This window comes from Nomascus leucogenys, chromosome 8 (assembly GCF_006542625.1).
Source record: "Nomascus leucogenys isolate Asia chromosome 8, Asia_NLE_v1, whole genome shotgun sequence".
In the NCBI taxonomy this organism is placed as follows: domain Eukaryota; kingdom Metazoa; phylum Chordata; class Mammalia; order Primates; family Hylobatidae; genus Nomascus; species Nomascus leucogenys.
Window position 1 is genome coordinate 14,027,045 of NC_044388.1, and position 22,876 is coordinate 14,049,920.

General features: G+C 46.1%; 1 protein-coding gene across 2 annotated transcripts in view; it reads left to right on the forward strand.

Moving 5' to 3' along the window:
• The first annotated feature begins 22,268 nt into the window (after positions 1-22,268).
• Positions 22,269-22,876, forward strand: part of STAG1 (stromal antigen 1) — a 417,686-nt gene continuing 417,078 nt past the window's right edge. Inside the window, exon 1 of one of the 2 annotated variants that reach the window (XM_003265265.4) lies at positions 22,269-22,532. The gene's annotated coding sequence lies outside the window, so the exon portion shown is untranslated. The remainder of the gene's footprint in view (positions 22,533-22,876) is intronic. The other variant, XM_030816776.1, reaches the window with a different exon arrangement.

Consider the following 22,876-nt stretch of genomic DNA (forward strand, 5'->3'; position numbering starts at 1 on the left):
GGGGCAGGGCTCGGGACCTGCAGCCTGCCATGCCTGAGCCTCCCACCCCCTCCATGGGCTCCTGTGTGGCCCGAGCCTCCCCGACAAGCGCTGCTCCCTGCTCCACGGCGCCCAGTCCCATTGACCACCCAAGGGCTGAGGAGTGCGAGCATATGGCGCAGGACTGGCAGGCAGCTCCACCTGCAGCCCCAGTGTGGGATCCGCTGGGTGAAGCCAACTGGGCTCCTGAGTCTGGTGGAGACGTGGAGAACCTTTATGTCTAGCTCAGGGATTGTAAGTACACCAATTGGCACTCTGTCTCCAGCTCAAGGTTTGTAAACACATCAGTCAGCACCCTGTGTCTAGCTCAGGGTTTGTGAATGCACCAATGGACACTCTTTATCTAGCTACTCTGGTGGGGCCTTGGAGAACCTTTGTGTCGACACTCTGTATCTAGTTAAGTTAGTGGGGACGTGGAGAACCTTTGTGTCGATACTCTGTATCTAACTAATCTGGTGGGGACATGGAGAACCTTTGTGTCTAGCTCAGGGTTTGTAAACGCACCAATCAGCACCCTGTCAAAACAGGCCACTGGGCTCTACCAATCAGCAGGATGTGGGTGGGGCCAGATAAGAGAATAAAAGCAGGCTGCCCGAGCCAGCAGTGGCAACCCGCTCGGGTCCCCTTCCACACTGCAGAAGCTTTGTTCTTTCGCTCTTTGCAATAAATCTTGCTACTCCTCACTCTTTGGGTCCACGCTGCTTTTATGAGCTGTAACGCTCACCGCGAAGGTCTGCAGCTTCACTCCTGAGCCAGCGAGACCACGAACCCACCAGAAGGAAGAAACTGTGAACACATCCGAACATCAGAAAGAACAAACTCCAGACGCGCCACCTTAAGAGCTGTAACACTCACCGCGAGGGTCTGCGGCTTCATTCTTGAAGTCAGTGAGACCAAGAACCCACCAATTCCAGACACACCTGGGCCCTGGAGAGGTGAGTAAGGTAAGAAAAACTTTGACCTTTGACTGCAGAGGGAGCACATCCAACTGCCTACAGGGACAAGACAACAGTGAAGTAGGCTGGGGGAGATTGTGGTGCCCTGGGGGAATTTGTGCCTCATCTAGAAGGGATAGATTCTACTCACTTCCAGCAAAGGTCATGTGGGAACACAAAGCCAAGGAAGGGAGAGCTGACAACTTTTCAAGAGAAGGCAGAAATTCAGATTTTTATGAGTCATCTCCTGATTTTTTGGATGTTGGGAATTAATTCAAAGTTTGTTTTGTTTTGTCTTGTGACAGAATCTCACTGTTGCCCAGGCTGGAGTGCAGTGGTGCAATCTCGGCTCACTGCAACCTCCGCCTCCCAGGTTCAAGCGATTCTCCTGCTTCAGCTCCTGAGTAGCTGGGACTACAGGCGCATGCCACCACACCCAGCTAATTTTATTTATTTATTTATTTATTTTAGTGGAGATGGGGTTTCACCGTGTTAGCCAGGATGGCCTCGATCTCCTGACCTTGTGATGCGCCCACCTTGGCCTCCCAAAGTGCTGGGATCACAGGCGTGACAAAATTTTAAGATGTTGAGCAAGCCAAACAAAGTTCTCCTGTGGCTGGATTTGGCCTTGCAGCTATCAATTTGCAACCTCTACTCTAAAACTTGAGCATTAATCTCTGAATTTCAATCATCTAGTGCTAGAACAGGAAAAAGGGTGGGGCTACTAAGAAGCTGGAAACAGGCAAAAAGGTTTATAGGATCTGAGGGGTCGTTAGTCCTATTTCTAACTGCATAGATAGGCAAACTGAGGCTTGGAGAGAAGAAGTGCCCAAGGGCACACAGTTCCAGGCAACAGTAGCACTTGCAGTAAGAACAAGGAGACTCAGTTTACAGTGGCTCATGCCTGTAATCCCAGCCTTTTGCGAGGCCGAGGCAGGCAGATTGCCTGAGGTCAGGAGTTTGAGACCAGCCTGGCCAACATGGTGAGACTCCGTCTCTACTAAAAATACAAAAATTAACTGGGCATGGTGGCAGGTGCCTGTAATCCCAGCTACTCAGGAGGCTGAGGCAGGAGAATCGCTTGAACCCGGGAGGCCGAGGTTGCAGTGGGCAGAGATCACACCATCGCACGCTAGCCTGGGCAACAAGAGTGAGACTTCACGTCAAAAAAAAAAGGATAAGGATACTCAGGCCAGGCATGGTGGCTCATGCCTGTAATCCCAACACTTTGGGAGACCAAGGTGGGAAGATCACTTGAGGCCAGGAGTTCAAGACCAGTCTGGGCAATATAGCAAGACTGTCTCCTCAAAACATTTAAAATAAAATAAAAGAGGCTCAAGTGAGCCTAACTGGCGTTTGGTCTTCTTGCCTCGTTCCCTCCTTTGTTTATTTGTTTCCATTCTCTAGTTTGTGGCTATGATTGGTACTATGTCCCCTACTGAACTTTGGATTATTCCTATTGGACCTCTGGGAGCTGTCCTGGCCTTCATCTGGAGTCTCTGCCCCAACGTCTTGGCCTGGAGCTGGTGCCATTTCTGAGTCTGCTGACACTGACCCCCTTGGGCTCCTCGCATGGGCCTGTCTGAGCTCCACATTGTGCTGAGTATGATACATACCTACTATGGGACAAAAATAATGCTTGATCTCAGTATGCCATAGTGCTGTGTTCCATCCAGTAAACACACTGCTTCCTAGGATTAATGTCTCAATGCAGAAAGGGAAAGCAAGTTGGAATGTCATTTTGTGTGTGTGAACCGTAAAATGAGTTTGAGTACATTTCAAATTTGCTCTTTCTTGCCCTTTTTTTTGCCATCTAATAGTCATGGCCAACTCATCCATTAGGTACAGCTAGCACAGTATCTAGGGACCGAGATACTTTTAAGGGCCTGCAGAAATGTTTTAATTTTAATTTCTTTTAAAATCAGAATAAATAAAAATAAATAAATAGTAATAAACATAAAAAAAGAATCCAGTGTACTTAAAGCCACTGAACTGTACAGTTAAAAATGGTTAAAATGGGAAATGTTATGTACATTTTACCACAATAAAAAAAAAAAAAGAAACCAGTATGGATTATATTCATCTTTATACCAATGCAGTTGTAAAATATAATTTTTAATATTTATTATGGGGGGAAGGGCCCACAGATTCAAAACTGCCCAAAGCTCATGAATGTTATAATTTGGCCCTTTTAGTAGTTGGTTAATTCATATCAAGGAGAAGTTTTGTATTTATGGACCAAATCATATGGACTGCACTTCTCTCACTTCTTCATGGCCTAACCAGGAAGGTTACACAGCATGACCCAGATTCCTACCACGTGCCACCTGGTGACAGCTACACAGACTGTTCAGGGGAGATGCTGAGTACAGTGGTTCTGAGAGACTTGTTAGTTTTGGTCTCTGCACAGCAGGTCCTGCCTTATTTAGCACAGCGAAGCCAGACACTCTGAGGTAGTCAATTTTACTCCAAAGGGCATTTCTCATGCTTCTCTTTATTAACAAATCTCTCCCTCTTTGGACTACCAAAACAGTCTTCTGGCAGATCTCCCTGACTTGGCTTTTCTCCTACCCATACCAGAATTATCTTTGCAAACATATTATCTCCCTGGAATAAAATTATTCAATGACTTCCAACATTTTCATTATTTCAGAAAGCTTGATAGAAATCCCGCTTTAACTCATGATAGTGCTTTTAAAAGTAACTAAAAAACCGCTTTAGTTTGTGCTGGAATTATACAAGCATGGTTACTACAATTAATAAATTTTGAGGACACAAATGAATTATTTTCCAGATGCGTAGTTTGTGTTGCAATGAGGTCTTACACCCATGGACCCTTGGGAGAAAGATCACGAATGGATCTTTGGAAGTGAAAAAGTATGGAGATCCCTAAAAATGTCTCAGCAGCCTGCCTGACCATTCTGGGAGGACAGTATCACTCTGGCCAAAGAGAAATTACTGACTAGCTGACTATGGTACAGAAGGTGGGGGAAGATGAAGAAACATCACATTAAAATTCAATGCAAAGTGAAGGCTTGTCTTGAGCAAGGGTGAATGACTCAGCAAGAAATTGTTTACAGGATTTTAGTTTCTGCTCTCTGCAATTCTTATATTAAATAAAAAGCAGATTTTCATTATCTACTTGAAGTAATTCCATTACTCACCAGATAACAAATAAGCAACAAACACGCTTCCTAGAATATTTTTTAAATCCTAAAGTGAAAGCAGTGCTTGGAATCACAAATGTTTGGCATATATGGTCATTGACAAAAATTTGGTCTTTGGCAGAGTGAAAGCTTTGGTTTTTACGTTCAGTTCCGCTTGTTTATCGTTGTAGTGCATAGTTATCATTCCACATTCCTACATTCAATCCCCTTTCTTCTGGTAACAGTCATACACACACACACACACACACACACACACACACACACTTTCACATGCACAAATTTTCTTGGGAAAAAAATATTTTTTTTCCCACATTTGGAATATCCTTCAAGACTCCCATAGGCTCTGGAGGGCACCAACTCCTGTGCTCTCTGCTACTTCTCCTTTGAGTATCAGAGTGATCACATGTTCCATTCAAAACAAAATTGGGCAGGGCGCAGTGGCTCACTCCTCTAATTCCCAGCACTTCGGGAGGCTGAGGCAGGCAGATCACTTGAGATCAGGCATTCGAGACCAGTCTGGCCAACACAGTGAAACCCCGTCTCTTTTTTTGTATCTAAAAAACTACAAAAATTAGCCAGGTGTGGTGGCATGCGTCTGTAGTCCCAGTTATTCAGGAGGCTGAGGCAGGAGAATTGCTTGAACCTGGGAGGCAGAGGTTGCAGTGAGCCAAGATTGTGCCACTACACTCCAGCCTGGCCAACAGAGTAAAACTCTGTCACACACACACACAAAAATAAATAAATAAAAGAAGTTTATCATGACTGTAATCCCAGCACATTGGGAAGCACAGGCAGGCAGATCACTTGAAGTCAGAAGTTCGAGACCAACCTGGCCAACATGGTGAAACCCCGTCTCCACTAAAAATACAAAAATTAGCTTGGCATGGTGGCAGGCACCTGTAATCCCAGCTACTAACTAGAGAGGCTAAGGCAGGAGAATCACCGCCTTAGGTGGAGGTTGAGGTTGCAGTGAGCCAAGATGATGCCACTACACTTCAGCCTGGGTAACAGAATGAGACTCCATCTCAAAAAAAAAAAAAAAAGAAAAAAAATTGAGACAGGATGAGGGCCAGCTTCTGTGCTGACCTATCAGCTCTGCCTCCTGGCCACATGCAAGCTGAGAGCAGCCGTTTTGGCTGCACGTCGTAAATTCAGGCTGGGCTGCACTCACTCAGGGCCCTTGTTGGCACTATATTTCTTCCATTTCAAGGATTCAAACACACACACACTCAGTCCATTCTTTCCTTGATTTATTTTAGTAATACAAGTAAATGAATTATTTTGAATATTGGGGTTATAGTACTAAACAAATCAAAGTCCTCCATGAAACATTCAGGAATTCGGGTTTATGAGGTGTAGATGGGCATATGACCTGGCTTGTCCCTAAACAACACTTAGCCACTCCTTCAATGACTGGTTCAGAAATGTGTCTTGGATGAGGTTCCCTAGAAGCAGAGCCTGAGGCAAAGATTCAGATGTAAGAAAGACAGGGAATGCTCTTACAGAAACCTGTAAGGGAGCAAGATAGAGAAGGAGAAGGAGCCAAATAACGACCTGATGTCAGGTAAAATCTAGTCTTGGTCTGGTTTTCTATGTGGAGGGGAAGCTTGCCTCTGGAACACAAATTGCACTACAGAGTTGTTTCTGCCTTGATGCAAGGAGGTTAGCCTGTTAAGAAACTCCATATGTATCAGTTATTAGTCCATACATTGAGACAGTGTAACTTCCCCAGCATCCCTAGGCTAGGAGGCTTTTGACAACCTAAAACACCTGTCATAAATCAAGGTCACAGGTTTAAACTGCTGGCCACAGTCTCAAAATAGCTGCAGGGAGTGCGGGAGAGGGTAAGGAATGGAAGGGGTGCACCAGCTGATAAAAGGGATCTGAGTGGAGTGCCAAAACATCCACTACTGCGTGTGTCCCAACCAAGTTAATCTTAGACAATGAGATTTAATTCTGCCACTTCTTCTGGAACCATGAGGGAAAATAATCTTTCCTTTTGCTCACCATGAAATTAGTACAATGCCTGCCTGCAGCTGCTTGAGCCCGTTTTGGGAACAGCCAACTGAGAAGAAAAAAAGAGTAATATAGAGAGGCAGAGTCCCAGTGACAGTGACTTTAATTAGTGTTCTTTTCTCTGCATACCAGTTTGTTCTGCACCTCAATGTGTCCAATTCCCTTTAGAACCCATCAGTTTGGCTGCTCGCAGTGGCTCACTCCTGTAATCCCAGCACTTTGGGAGGCAGAGGCGGGTGGATCACGAGGTCAGGAGATCGAGACCATCCTGGCTAACACGGTGAAACCCTGTCTCTACTAAAAATACAAAAAATTAGCCGGGCAGGTTGGCGGGCGCCTGTAGTCCCAGCTACTCAGGAGGCTAAGGCAGGAGAATGGCGTGAACCCGGGAGGCGGAGCTTGCAGTGAGCCAACATCGCACCACTGCACTCCTGCCTAGGCAACAGAGCGAGACTCCGCCTCAAAAAAAAATAAAAAATAAAAAATAAAGAACCCATCAGTTTAACCCAGCTGGGCCTGAACTCAGTAGTCATGGAGTCCAGTTCTTTTGCTTTGGAGGAGAGATTAACTGAGATTAAGGTGACAGAAGATCAGGAATTAGAATCCAAATCTCGTGTTGACTTGTGAGTCAAGCCGAAGGCATGTTCCAGTGCATCAGGGTGCCCTAGCTCTTGGAGGGAACTTAAATTCTTTTGCCAAGGAAACAGTATTTATTTTATAAGGTCAACCACACTGTAAAAGAAACACAAACAGAAATCTCGCCTGGTGATTGTCTGATGCATCGCAGTTAATGGAGCATTTTCACATCTGTGATGTCCTTCAAGACTGCTATCAGCTTTGGAGGCACTAAGTCCTGTGCCCTCTGCTACTTCTCCTTGGGATGCCAGAGTGATCACATGTTCCATTCAAAACAGAGTTAGGACAGGATGAGGGCCAGCTTCTGTGCTGACCTCCCAGCTCTGCCTCCTGGCCACATGCAAACTGAGATCAGCCCTTTCCAGAGGCTGCAGCTGTACGTGGTGAGTGCAGGTTGGGCTGCATTCACTCAGGGCCCTTGTTGGCACTGTATTTCTTTCATTTCAAGAAGCCAGCAGGCTAGGGGCCAGAGAAGATCCCATCAAGAAATATGAAACATGTGCCTCACTGCTCCTTTGCTGCTGTCAAGAAGACCAAATAATTAACCATCAATGAATTTCTTTTTCTTTCCTTTTTTTTTTTTTTTGAAACAGAGTCGTCTTGCTCTGTTACCCAGGCTGGAGTGCAGTGGTGCGATCTCGGCTCACTGCAACCTCTGCCTCCTGAGTTCAACCGGTTCTCATGCCTCAGTCTCCCGAGTAGCTGGGACTACAGGCATGCACCATCATGCCTGGCTAATTTTTTTGTATTTTTATTAGAGATGGAGTTTCGCCATGTTGCCCAGGCTGGTCACTCAAACTCCTAAGCTCAAGCAATCTACCTGCCTCAGCCTCCTATAGTGCTGGGATTACAGGTACGAGCCACCACACCCAGCCATCAGTGAATTTCAAGAAGTGGACAAGCATAGCGCCAGAGTCAAAGGTAGAAGGGAAACAATCAATTATTTATTTATTTATTTTTGACACAGGGTCTTGCTCTGTCTCCCAGGCTGGAGTGTAGTGGTGTCATCATAGCTCACTGCGGCCTTGAACTCGGGGGCTCAAGAGATCCTTCCACTTCAGCCTCCAGAATAGTTGGGACTACAGGATTGCACCAACATGCCTGGCTAATTTTCTAATTTTTTGTAGAGACAGGGTCTCACTGTGTTGCCCAGGCTGGTCTTGAACTCCTGGCCTCAATCAATCCTCCCGCCTTGACCACCCAAAGCACTAGGATTACAGGCATGAGCCACTGTGCCTGGCCAGAAACAACCATTTTTTTTTTTTTTTAATTACAAAGTCCAAATTTGAAGAAACTATAAAATTTCAAGCTCTCAGTCAGCTGGCTACTTTTGAGTGACCCTTCTCTCCCTTCTCCATACCCCAAAGTTTGAAACTGTTATTTCTGAGAAATATCCTCCAAATATTGGTGATATTTTTGTGAGATTATTTAGTGATGCATTAGAAATTAGAATAGAACTTTAAATTTTTGAAGTTAGGATTTCCAACTGAATTTTCATTTTTCATAAATACAATGCCAAAGGCTATCTCCTTGCATCTAGACAGCTAGGCTGTCCAGCTCAGGTGAGTTTCTTCTTTGTGACTGTCATAGACGTGGCGATATGCCACTCAAATCCCCTTCAATGAAGGATTATTGCCCCAACTGCTGGGAGTGGTATTGGCAGAGATAGTCTTCAATCATCAACCCCTTCAGGGATTTTACTCATTTAAAGAGATTAACCTCTCTCAAAGTTACAGTCTTGGCTGGGCATGGTGGCTCACCCCTGTAATCCCAACACTTTGGGAGGCCAAGGCAGGTGGATCACCTGAGGTCAGAAGTTTGAGACTAGTCTGGCCAACATGGTGAAACCCTGTCTCTACTAAAAACACAAAATTAGCTGGATGTGGTGGCGCATGCCTGTAATCTCAGCTACTTGAGAGAAGCTGAGACAGGAGAATCGCTTGAACCTGGGAGGCGGAGGCTGCAGTGAGCTGAGATCGCACCACTGCACTCCAGCCTGGGCAACACAGAGGGAGACTCCATCTAAAAAAAAAAAAAAAAAAAAAAAAAAAAATTCTAGCTAAATAAGGTCCCTTGAACCTCTTGTCAAAACTTAGTTTTGGGTTAAAAAGGAAGTCAAGAAGTATCAACAATAACTCACCAGCAAACTACAATTTTCTCTCTATAATTAGGAGAATTGAAAGTTACTTTAAAGAGGAATATTTTTCTCTCTGATTTAGTGTAATTCCATGGCTTGTTTTTATAACACCTGAGATCATTCCACATTCCACACTTGCAAAAACACCAACTGTGCTAGATAATGTACATTCCCCCAAACAGTGTTTGGGTTGACATGCCATCACTTGGTCCAGCCCCCTTTCTTCCTTTGTTCCTGCTTGTAGGTGGAGAGGGGCAAGAGTCTCTCTCACTGCTGGAAGAGGCGTGTAATTAGCTGGCACAAAGTAACCAACCCTAAGTACTGATTGATAAGCAGTGTCATAGGTGATTCATTTTTTTTTTTTTTTTTGAGACATGAAGTCTCATGCCCAGATTGGCGTACAGTGACACAATCCCAGCTCACTACAACCTCCGCCTTCCAGGTTCAAGCAGTTCTCCTGCCTCAGCCTCCCCAGTAGCTGGGATTACAGGCACCTGCCACCATGACTGGCTAATTTTTGTATTTTTTGTAGAGACAGGGTTTCACCATGTTGGTCAGGCTGGTCTTGAACTCCTGACCTCAAGTGATCTGCCTACCTTGGCCTCCCAAAGTGCTGGAATAACAGGCCTGAGCCATCATGCCCAGTCAGGCAATTCATTTCTTTCTTTCTATTTTTTTTTTTTTTTTGAGACGGAATCTCGCATTGTAGCCAGGGCTGGAGTGCAGTGGCGCAATCTCAGCTCACTGTAACCTTTGCCTCCCAGGTTCAAATGATTCTCCTGCCTCAGCCTCCCGAGTAGCTGGGATTACAGGTGCCTGCCACCATGCCCGGCTAATTTTTTGTATTTTTAGTAGAGATGGGGGTCTCACCGTGTTAACCAGGATGGTCTTGAACACCTGACCTTGTGATCCACCGCCTCAGCCTCCCAGAGTACTGGGATTACAGGCGTGAGCCACTGCGCCGGGCCAACCATCAGATATCTCTTGAGACTTACTCACTATCATGAAAATAGCACGGGAAAGACCCACCCCCAAAATTCAATTACCTCCCACTGGGTCCCTCCCACAACACATGGGAGTTGTGGGAGCTACAATTCAAGATGAGAATTGAGTGGGGACACAGCCAAATCATATCATTCTGCCCCAGCCTCTCCCAAATCACATGTCCTCACATTTCAAAGCCAATCATGCCTTCCCAACAGTCCCCTAAAGTCTTAGCTCATTTCAGCATTAACTGAAAAGTCTACGGTGCAAAGTCTCATCTGAAATAGGGCAAGTCCCTTCTGCCTATGAGCCAGTAAAACCAAATGCAAGTTAGTTACTTCCTAGATAAAATAGGGGTAAATACAGCCATTCCAAATGGAAGAAATTGGCCAAAACAAAGAGGCTAAGGCCCCACGCAAGTCCAAAATCTAGCAGGGCAGTCATATCTTAAAGCTCCAAAATGATCTTCTCTGACTCCATGTCTCACATCCAGGTCACGTTGATGCAAGAGGTGGGTTCCCATGGTCTTGGGCAGCTCTGCCCCTATGGCTTTGCAGGGTACAGCCTCCCTCCTGGCTGCTTTCACAGGATGGCGTTGAGTGTCTGTGGCTTTTCCAGGCACATGGTGCATTCTGGGGTCTGGAGGATGGTGGCCCTCTTCTTCTCACAGCTCCTCTAGGCAGTGCACCAGTGGGGACTCTGTGTGGGGGTGCCCACCTGACATTTCCCTTCTGTACTGCCCTAGCAGAGGTTCTCACTGAGTGCCCCACCCCTGCAGCAAACTTCTACCTGGACATCCAGGCATTTCTATACATCCTCTGAAATCTAGGCAGAGGTTCCTCAGTTCTTGACTTCTGTGCACCCACAGGCTCAACAGCATGTGGAAGCTGCCAATGCTTGGGGCTTGAACCCTCTGAAGCCATAGCCTGAGCTGTACCTTGGCCCTTTTTAGTCATGACTGGAGTGGCTGGGACACAGGGTACCAAGTCCCTAGACTGCACAGACCAGAGGGATCCCGGGACTGGCCCATGAAACCTCCAGGCCTGTGATGGGAGGGGCTGCTGCAAAGGTCTCTGACATGCCTTTTTTTTTTTCTTTTTTGAGATGAAGACTCTCTCTGTTGCCCTGGAGTGCAATGGTGCAATCTTGGCTCACTGCAACCTCCGCCTCCTGTGTTCAAGTGATCCTCTTGCCTCAGCTTCCAAAGTAGCTGGAACTACAGGCGTGTGCCACCACGAATTTCTGCAGCCTGCTTGAATTTCTCTTTAGAAAATGGGATTTTCTTTTCTATCTCATTGCCAGGCTGCAAATTTTCTAAAGTTTTATGCTCTGTTTCCCTTTGAAAACTGAATGCCTTTAACAGCACCCAAGTCACCTCTTGAATGCTTTGCTGCTTAGAAATTTCTTCTGCCAGATACCCAAAATCAACTCTCTCAAGTCAAAGTTCCACAAATCTCTAGGGCAGGGACAAAATGCTGCCAGTCTCTTTCCTTAAACGTAACAAGAGTCACCTTTGCTGTAGTTCCCACAAGTTCCTCATCTCCATCTGAGATGACCTCAGCCTGAATTTCATTGTCCATATTATCAGCATTTTGGCCAAAGCCATTCAACAAGTATCTTGGGAGTTCCAAACTTTCCCACATTTTCCTGTCTTCTTCTGAGCCCTCCAAACTGTTCCAACCTCTGCCTGTTTCCCAGTTCCAAAGTTGCTTCCACATTTTTGGGTACCTTTTCAGCAGTGCCCCACTCTTCTGGTACCAATTTACTGTATTAGTCCATTTTCACACTGCTAATAAAAGACATACCAGAGACTGGGCAATTTACAAAAGAAAGAGGTTTAAGGGATTCATAGTTCCACGTGGCAGAAGGCCTCACGATCATGGCAGAAGTGAAAGGCACATCTTACACGGTGGCAGACAAGAGAAGAGAGCTTGTGCAGGGAAGCTCCCCTTTACAAAACCATCAGATCTCATGAGACTTATTCACTATCTCGAGAATAGCACAGGAAAGACTCACCCCTCATGATTCAATTACCTCCCACAAGGTCCCTCCCACAACACATGGGAATTGAGAGAGCTACAATTCAAGATGAGATTTGAGTGGGGACACAGCCAAACCATATCGAAGACATAGATACTAGAAAAGAGTGGCTCTAACTTTGGAGTGCAGTAAAGGGAAGTCCTCAGTGGTACAGCAGAATTAAAGAACAATTAGATTAAATGGAGGCAGAAGGCCAAATGTTCTTCAAGGGTACCAAGGGGCAAAAGAGAGAGCATCTCTGTAAATGGAAAAACTTGATATGATAAATTAGATAAAATATTCAGGAGGCAAAAGGGTAATTTAAAACTCCAGGAAAAACAAAGCTATACAAGTTTGCTTTTTTATTTTTTGAACGCAGTCTCGCTCTTGTCACCCAGGCTGGAGTGCAATGGTGTGATGTCGGCTCACTGCAACCTCTGCCTCCTGGGTTCAAGTGATTGTCCTGCCTCAGCCTCCTGAGTAGCCGGGATTACAGGCACCTGCCACCACGCCCAGCTAATTTTTGTATTTTTAGTAGAGACGGGGAAGTTTGCTTTCTGTTGTTGCTGTTGTTTTGTTTTGTTTTTGAGATGGCATCTCTCTGTCACCCAGGCTGAAGTACAGTGGTGTTATCATGGCTTACTGCAGCCTTGAATTCCCAGGCTCAAGAGATCCTCCTACCGAGTACCTGGGACTACAGTTGTGTGCCGCCATGCCCAGCTAATTTTTTGTATTTTATTTTTGGAGAACCAGGATTTCACCATGTTTTCCAGGCTGGTCTTGAGCTCCCAGGCTCAAGTGATCTGCTACCTCGGCCTCCCAAAGTGCTAGGATTACAGGCGTAAGCCACTCTGCCCAGCCCGTTTGTGATCTAAATATGAAGCAAAGATATTTGGGCAATTGTTAATAAGGGAGGATAATCCATTTGATCCTGATGCTTTCTATATTTTCCTTTGAGTGGTTTTCTAGTGGTTTTCATGGTGGTTCAGTGGTTCTGTAAAAGAGAAAATGTAATTCTAGCACACTCCTTAGTCTGAAAGTTGGCTATTAACTGTGTCAACCTTTGGACAAAACACAAAAGACTTCTTGTGTTTAAGGGAGGTGAGAAGAAGGTGTGAAGGAAGAATGGTGGTGTTAATAGTGGGGAATTGTAATACTATCTAAAGTTGACATGTTATCTAGTGTTTTATCTTGTATTATTCAGAGTTACAAAGAAGCGTGGTGGCTCATGCCTGTAATTCCAGCACTTTGGGAGGCTGAGGCGGGCAGACCACCTGAGGTCAGTTTGAGAGAAGCCTGACCAACGTGGTGAAACCCTATCTTCACTAAAAACACAAAAATTACCTAGGCATGGTGGCGCACACCGGTAATCCCAGCTACTCAGGAGGCTGAGGCAGGAGAATTGCTTGAACCTGGGAGGAAGAAGTTGCAGTGAGCCAAGATCATGCCACTGTACTCCAGCCTGGGCAACAGAGGGAGACTGTGTCTCCAAAAAAGGAAAAAAAAAAAAAAAGTTACAAAGAAAACCAACAAAAGATGCAAACTTAATGCAACTATTAAATATTGGACCAGTGGGTATTAACATAATCTTTATCCTTTGTAGCAGGGAGTCATTAGATTTTATTTAAAGTTGAATGAGCATATTTAGAAATATTGAAGCAATTCCAAACAAACAAAAACATGTAAAAGATGTCCTTGGGCGGTGGCCCTGAAGGTGGAGTTAGGATGAAGCTTGGTTGCTTTTCAACATAAGCTTTTTGTCCTGTTTGATATGTTACAATTTATTTTGTATCCTTTTATTTGTTGCCATTGTGCATTTCTTTTACTGAAAATAAAATTAGAGACTGGTTTTTCTGTCTATATGGAAACAATGTTTTAGATAGCTATTCTATCAAGAATGATTCCCAGGCCAGGGTGCAGTGGCTCACGCCTGTAATCCCAACACTTTGGGAGGCTGACGCCAGCAGATCACCTGAGGTCAGGAGTTCGAAACCAGCCTGGCCAACACGGTGAAACCCTGTTTCTACTAAACATACAAAAATTAGCTGGGCGTGGTTGTGTGCACCTGTAATCCTAGCTACTTGGCAGGCTGAGACAGGATAACTGCTTGAACCCGAGATGGGGAGGTTGCAGTGAGCCAAGATCACGCCACTGCACTCCAGTCTGGGTAACACAGCAAGACTCCGTCTCAAAAAAAAAAAAAAAAAAAGGATGATTCCTCAAAGTAGTCCAGGCCTCATACAGGTCTTTTTTTATTTTTTTATTTTTTTATTTTTTTTTTGAGACGGAGTCTTGCTGTGTCACCCAGGCTGGAGTGCAGTGGCGCGATCTCGGCTCACTGCAAGCTCCGCCTCCCGGGTTCAGGCCATTCTCCTGCCTCAGCCTCCCGAGTAGCTGGGACTACAGGCGCCCGCCAACACGCCCGGCTAATTTTTTATATTTTTAGTAGAGACAGGGTTTCACCGTGTTAGCCAGGATGGTCTCGATCTCCTGACCTCGTGATCCGCCCGCCTCGGCCTCCCAAAGTGCTGGGATTACAGGCTTGAGCCACTGCGCCCGGCCAGGTCTTTTGAAATAAGCCATAAAGTGGAATCCCAAGGACATCAAGAAACTTGGACTAAGAAAATGGTTGTTCTACTGGCACTTGAGTCTCTAAATACTAATAACTCTTAGCTGCTACCCACACTAGTTCCAGCCCTCTGCCTGTGAGATTTTTTTTTTTTTTGAGATGGAGTCTCACTCTGTCACCCAGCCTGGAGTGCAGTGGCTTGATCTCGGCTCACTGCAAGCTCCGCCTCCCGGGTTCACGCCATTCTCCTGCCTCAGCCTCCCAAGTATCTGGGACTACAGGCGCCCGCCACCACGCCCAGCTAATTTTTTGTATTTTTAGTGGAGACGGGGTTTCACCGTGTTAGCCAGGATGGTCTCAATCTCCTGACCTCGTGATCCACACCGCCTTGGCCTCCCAAAGTTCTGGGTAAGGATTACAGGTGTGAGCCACCGTGCCTGGCCAAAATTTCTTTTTAAAAAATATCTGAGCAATTCCGATCGTCTGCTTTTAGAGAATAGAGTTTTGCCTGTAACCAGTTTACTGATTCTGAAAGGGAAGGTATTCTGGATCCCTCTTACCATCTTATTACCAAGAATGGGGCAGAATTTATTGATTTAGTTATACATCTGTCTGTCTGCCTATCTGAGATAGGGTCTTGCTGTGTCACCCAGGCTAGAGTGCAGTGGCATGATCATGGCTCACTTAAGTGATCCACCTCAGTCTCACAAGTAGCTGGGACTACAGGTGTGTGCCATCCTGCCCAGCTAATTTTTTATTTTTTATACAGATAGGGTCTCCCTATGTTGCCCAGATTGGTCTTGAACTTCTGGCCTCAAGAGATCTGATTGCCTCAACCTCCTAAAGTGCTGTGATTACAGGTGTGAGTCACTGGGCCTGCTTGCTCAGTTTTAGAAAGAATAGTGTTTTTAGGCTGGGCATGGTGGCTCACGCCTGTAATTCAAGCACTTTGGGAGGCCGAGGTGGGCGGAACACCTGAGGTCAGGAGTTTGAGACCAGCCTGGCCAACATGATGAAACCCTGTCTCCACTAAAAATACAAAAACTAGCCGGGCGTGGTGGCAGGCACCTGTAATCCCAGCTATTTGGGAGGCTGAGGCAGGAGAATTGCTTGAACCCAGGAGGTGGAGGTTGCAGTTTGCTGAGCTCGCGCCATTGCACTCCAGCATGGGCGATAGAGCGAGACTCTGTCTCCAAAAAGAAAAAATATTTTAAAAAAAGGAAAAACAATGGCTTAAATCCAGTAGGGAGGACACCATGGCATATCACTGCCACCAATTGGCAGCACACCTTAATTGCAAGAGTAGAAAAGAAGGGAAAATTATTTCTGATATTTGCAAAGGTCTACCAACGTAAGAAAGAACAAATGCCTTGTGACCAAGTGAAAAATGCAAAGGAATACTTGATTTGGGGGAGATTAAGATGAGACAGTGGTCATGATCCCTGAAACACAGGGTTTGTGGAGGTGGTAAAAATGAAGGGTGAGGAAGCTTGATCAGAAGACCTCTGCTCTAGATATCGAGCAGTTGCACTTGGAACTCTTTAAAAGGGAAAGGAAAGGGAAGAATGACGAATCAAATTTTACTTTTCTTTTCTTTTTTTGAGACAGGGTCTCACTCTGTCAGCCAGGCTGGAGTGCAGTGGCGCAATCTCGGCTCACTGCAACCTCTGCCTCATGGGTTTAACCAATTCTCTTGCCACCTGCCTCAGCCTCTCAAGTAGCTGGGATTACAGGTGTGCGCCACCACGCCCGGCTAATTTTTGTGTTTTAGTAGAGATGGGGTTTCACCATGTTGGCCAGCTGGTCTCAAACTCCTGACCTCAAGTGATCTGCCCACCTCAGCCTCCCAAAGTGCTGGGATTACAGGCATGAGCCACCGCGCCCAGCTCAAATTTTACTTTAAAAATGCTTTCTGTGTAAGAAATATCACCATTATCCTCATGCAAAAAAAGTTGATTTAATGTGTCTTACTCTAACTGTAAGGCCAATAGAATAACTGAAATCTTTTGTGTGCTAAAATTATCCAGAGAGAAAAAGACATACGTCTGGCCCAAATTTTAAAGAAACTGTGCAATCTACACAATCAGAAACTAATTCTTTGGGTTATAAAGCAAAGTTTTTCATGTTATTGGTTAATAAATGTTAATTATAACTAATGCATTTTCAGAAACACAATTTGGTATATTTGCAAGGAAAACAAGAAAAGCAATCTAAAGCTCCCAGTAAAACAACACTATATAAAAATCTTTTAAAATAAACTATTGCAACCCCTGTTCAATGTCTTCCCATTTCATAGGCTATATAATGCATTTCTTTTTCTATTTATAACATTAAATATCTACTTTTGGACCAGGTTGGCTAAGAGATTGAGTTGAAATAAAGTTCTGATGGGCATGTGTCTGAAGAATTATATTATTTTTCATATTGTAGGGGTGAAAGGAAAACTTTTATATGTAATAATAAAGGGAAGTTTTCCCTCTGCTGAAGGTTTGCTGAAAAATCAACTGACGACAGTCACATTAGGCTGGGCGCAGTGGCTCACATCTGTAATCTCAGCACCTTGGGAGGCCAAGTAGGGAGAATTGCTTGAGTCTAGGAGTTTGAGACCAGCCTGGACAACACAGTGAGACCTCATCTCTACAAAGATTTTTTTTTTTAAATTAGTAGGCATGGTGGTGTGTGCCTGTAGTCCCAGCTACTTGGGAAGCTGAGGCGGATCACTTGAGCCCAGGACTTTTAGGCTTCAGTGAGCTGTGATAGTGCCATTGTACTCTAGTCTGGGTGCCAGAGATCCTGTTTCAAAAACACCAAACGTTTTAAATTAACGTGTGTGTGTGTGAATAATCCAGAGTGATTACCCATTATTTAGTGTGGTAAAGAAACTTATATATCCTTTTTCATAAGGGAAGGGGGAGATGGAGAATGTAGAAATTCTTTTGAGTGACAGCAAGTCATTAAGGGAGAACAAATGGACCTTGGAGGTGGAAGGCAGACATTAATGGGAAGGTGAGGTGTAGAGCTGCACAGGAACAAAGATTGTCTTATTATGCAGATAAAGTCCTCCAGGTAATCCCTTGGAGCTGCCCTCAAAAGAACAGATGAAAAGTCTGTGAGGTCATGGTGACTGTCAATCTGTTCTCTAGTGGTTGATATTTCCTGGTTATTTGATATTACTAGGGAGGGAGTTTTACAACATTGCATTTCTTCTTTTTATTTATTTATTTATTTATTTTTAGACAGAGTCTCGTTCTGTCACCCAGGCTGCAGTGCAGTGGTGCAATCTCAGCTCACTGCAACCTCCGCCTCCCAGGTTCAAGCTATTCTCCTGCCTCAGCCTCCCTGGTAGCTGGGACTACACGCATGCGCCACCATGCTGATTAATTTTTGTTTTTTTAGTAGAGACAGGGTTTTACCAGGTTGGCCAGGCAGGTCTCAAACTCCTGACCCCAGGTGATCCATCCACCTCAGCCTCCCAAAATGCTAGGATTACAGACATGAGCCACCATGCCCTGCCCTGCCAACACTGCATTTCTTTTGGAAAAAAGGTTTCTTGGTCAGATAAGGAAATTCCAAAGAGAGTGTACCCTTGGTGCTTCGGGAAAGAGGATCAGGGAGACAGGGAAAGTCAGAGACAGACCTTGGTTCTGAGGCCTTTCAATTTTCAAAGCATTCAGCTTGCTGAAGTGCTGTATTTTGGGGAATCGTTTTTCTGTGCCTCAATAATATTTTGATCATATGTATGACTTGAAGCTGTTAATAAAAATTGTGGTGTTTGAAAATCCTTACCAAGAGAATTGGAATCTTGATTAAGAATTTCGTCGGCCAGGCGCAGTGGCTCACGCCTGTAATCCCAGCACTTTGGGAGGCCCAGGGCCTCGACCTGAGGTCAGGAGTTCGAGACCAGCCTGGGCAACGTGGTGAAACCCGGACTCTACTAAAAATACAAAATTAGCTGGGCATGGTGGAGTATGCCTATAATCTCAGCTAGTTGGGAGGCTGAGGCAGGAGAATCGCTTGAACCTGGAGGCTGCGGTGAGCCAAGATCGCGCCATTGCACTCCAGCCTGGGCAACAAGATCAAAACTCTGTCGGGGGGTGGGGAAAGAATTTCTTAAAAGCAGCCTCTGCTTTTATGTGTAATTCTGTAACAAAGTCAACATGTTATGGGACCTTTATTACTTTATCTTACCAGATAGGTAAAGGATGAATAAATCTGCCCTTCACTTACATTTATGATTAATCAGACAGGTCAGCTAGTGTGAATAATTTTTTTTTTTTTTTTTTTTTTGAGACGGAGTCTCGCTCTGTCGCTCAGGCTGGAGTGCAGTGACGCAATCTCGGCTCACTGCAAGCTCCGCCTCCCGGGTTCACGCCATTCTCCTGCCTCAGCCTCTCCGAGTAGCTGGGACTACAGGCGCCTGCCACCATGCCCGGCTAATTTTTTTGTATTTTTAGTAGAGACGCGGTTTCACCGTGGTCTCGATCTCCTGACCTCGTGATCCGCCCACCTCAGCCTCCCAAATTGCTGGGATTACAAGCGTGAGCCACCGCGCCCGGCCTAGTGTGAATAATTTCTAATGAAATAGAGAAAAAAATGAAAAAATATCAAGGCATGCCTTGAATGTCATTAACTATTTTAGATGATATCTTTTAAGCCATAGGAATCACAGAACGCTTTTGTGTAGGTATAACAATGTTGCATTTTAAAAAGAGAAGTGAAGCAGGAGTGGGGAGTAGAGGGAAGGTGGGTCAATGGCACCTACCTCTAGACCTAGCGAGGCTGAGGTGTGAGAATCACTTGAGCCCAAGTTAGAGGTTGCAGAGAGCTATGACTGCACCACTGCACTCCAGCCTGGGCAACACGGCAAGACCCTGTCTCAAAAACAAACAAACACAAACAAAAGGGAGGTGAATGAAGGGAGAGGTGTTTACAAGGCTATTACAATAGTTTTGGTTTAGGGCAATGGGAGGGGAGAAGGTTTTGAATAAGGATGGCAGCAGTAGAAAAAAAAGCAAGCCATCTGAATGAGGTATGATGGGACTTAGGCTTTTTTCAAAGAAAATAATCAAGTCTGGCCCTACAGTTTAGAGCCTAGGCTGCTATGTAATTATTTATAAACAATTTATAAAATTGATTATAAAAATTACTTATGAATTATTAAGTGTGAGGGCAAAATACAATTTTAGATTTCTATAAACTTAGAAAGTTGATTACCCGTGCCCCCAGACTTAAAAATGCGAAAAAGTTCTTAGTAAGATTAAAAACAATAAATGTAATAATGCTGATGGCATTTCTATAATATATATTAAATAGTTTAAATATTAAATAGTTAAATAGTTTAATACTCATAACAACCCTATGAGATTGGTACTGTTGCTATTTCCATTTTGCAGTTGAGGAAACTGAGACAGAAGGAGATTTGTCTAAGGTTACAAAGCTTTCCAGAGCAGTCTGGTTTCACAGTTCATGTTCTTAATTACTACACTATGCTGAAATTACAATGTTAGGATAAATTGGGAAATTCAAATAAGAGAGATGAATTATTTTAAGTGTTTGAGCTGCAGCTTTCTGGCAAGTAGCTGAACATGAGGAACCTCAGTTAAGGAAAAATCAAGAACAGACTAATTTTGGGAGACCTAAGAGAAGGCATATAGTAGAGAACAGATTGAAGAAAGAGGAGGTGCTAGCAAAGAAATCAGAAGACCAGCAAACTAGGTAGGTGTAGATCCGGGGACGTGTCTTAAAAGAGAGGGAAAAAGGGTTTTAAGTAGGGGATGGGGATTGGTGAAAACCCTGTTTCTTTTGAGAATGTGTCAATGAAAGGAAGGTTGATAGCATAGCAACTGGAGGGAGTAACATCACTGAATAAAAAAAAAAAAAGACAACAGAAACTTTTTTTTTGAGACGGAGTCTCACTCTTGTCGCCCAGGCTGGAGTGCAGTGGCGTGATTTCAGCTCACTGCAACCTTCACCTCCCGGGTTCGAGAGATTCTCCTGCCTCAGCCTCCCGAGTAGCTGGCATTACAGGCGCACACCACCACGCCTGGCTAATGTTTGTATTTTTAGTAGAGACAGGGTTTCACCGTGTTGGCCAGGGTAGTCTCGAACTCCTGACCTCATGTTATCCGCCCGCCTCGGCCTCACAAAGTGCTGGGATTACAGGTGTGAGCCACCGCACCCAGCCAAGACAACAGAAACTTCTGAGAAACAGAAAGGAAGAAGACAGCGGATAAGAACATATTTACGTTATAGGGCGCTAGGAAAGTAGTGGTGGAAGGAGAAGGTGGGAAGGGATGGCATAGTTTCAGGCAGAGGGAGTGGCTTTGGAGAGAAGGGTTCTGGGTTAATTTGGTTAGAAGTTTTGGGATCACAAACAGGAAGTGGTCACAGATATTTTATAATGGAGGGAACGTCAAACCGGAATTGGAGTCCCATAGCTTTCAGCCCAGGAAACTGGATGAATTTATCTATTAGTATGGACTGGGACTGGCATCTTTAATAACATGTAAAGCTTGAAACAGTCTTTGTGGAAAATAGGAGATCAGCCAGAGATTAGAAGAAAACCCAAGAAAATTGTAAGTAGGGGTCCAGTCACGAATTCATATCCAATCTGGTCAGTTATGACTTCCTCCAGCGAAAAGCCACACATCTTGCAAACCCTTGAGAGAGAAACCACAAATACGGGTAACCTACTGTAGATAGGCCCTGAAGACTATAAAGTAGTTGAGCGATTCTATACTGAAATAGAGTTGGCTATAGCGATAGAGAAGTTAGTCATATACGGGGCTAATGATCCAGGAGAGTAAGGATTCACTTTTGCGGTGAAAAGTAAGCAAGTGAAAGGTAGGGATCCATAGCCACGGACGGGCAGGTGGAGATCAGGGAAGAGGTGACGTTCAACATAGTTTGTTAATGATTTCACCGTACTGATTATTTCTCTTTTGGCATCTAGGAGGCTAAGATTCTCATGTTTATTTCAGAGCTACTGAAAGTAGTCCTAGGTTGTGGAAGCAGAAATCCAATTTCACAGCTGAGTCTATTTTCTCAGTCTAGTCATATTCTCTTCTCACAAACTAGCCAATGCTGCCGCCTTATGCAAAGCCGGCACCACGGAGAGGATGTGCTGCTTTACAGAGGCAGGATGACGCCAATCGGCCTGGGGCCGGCAGTGTTTCGTCTAGATTAATGGCAAGGGAAGTCCCCAATAGTCCCTTTGAAACCTTTTCACTCTCGCCTGGTGAAAGCGCTTGTCACCGTAAATCGCGAATACAATGCTGAGCTCTGAGGCCCTTGCTAAATCCAAATGGGAACAGGGATCTGCGCGGCCTCACCATCGGGTTTCCGCAGGGCGTCTCGAGAGCTGCGGATGGGGGCAGCAGAAGCCGGGCGGGAACAGAGGAAAGCGCCGGCCCTGAGACCTAGGGAGGAGCCTCGGTGAAGGAACCCGGGGCGGGTTCCTGCCTAGGTCTCCAAGAAGCTCCAAAAATGGCGGGCGGCAACTCGACGAGCCGGACGCGCAGGCGCCACCGTGGCCGTCCTTCCGCCAGCCTCGGGCGGCCAAGAACCGTCCACAGCGCCCTTATCCAGAAGCCTACGCCGCTCGCGATTGGCTGAACTGAGCGAGCGCTCCGTGTGGGGGCGGGGCCGCCACGCAGCGGCCACGTTTCCCGCCCCGCTGCTGCGCGTGCGCGCAATCTCCACTGGCAAGCGTTTGCGCGCGCCCCTGCCGCGGTCCCTAGCTCGCGCCTCAGCTCCCTCCCTTTTCCGGGCAGGCCTGTCCCGTCAGCAAGGCAGTGAGCACCGCGGCCAGCAGAGGGCGGTCCGGACCCAAGTCTGCAGCGGCGCCATTGGCGTGTGGAAAATGCCACCAGATGGCGGGTTAGGATTGCAGCTCCGTTGAAGGCGCGGCCCCCGCTCCCGAACCCCCGGCGACCACCCCGTAACAACCCCCCCACATCGGGAATAACACACCGGAGACTTTTGGGGGGAAACTAGGTCGACAGTCGGCGGCGCCCGGATGGGCAGCTGAGGTGAGTGCGGGCGGCGGCGACGGCGGCGGGGGGCGGGAAAGAGGGGGAATGCGGCGGCAGCGGCGCGGGGGCTGGAAGCGCCGATCCAAGATGGAGGCCGGGCGAGAGCGAGAGAGCGCGAGCGGCGAGCGGGCGGGCCGGGCGCGGGCCCCGTGCGGGGGAGGGAGGCCGCGCGGGCCTGTGCGGGGAGCGGCGGTCGTGGGCCGTCCTAGTGCGCGGAGAGGCGTCTGTGGGCGCGGCGGGCAACCCGGCGTCTTCGTCGCTTGCCACCCCTCCCGCGGGCACCGAAAATTTTGCCCCCGCCCGCCCGGGCACTACGGCGACAGGCGCGGAAGCCTTTGTGG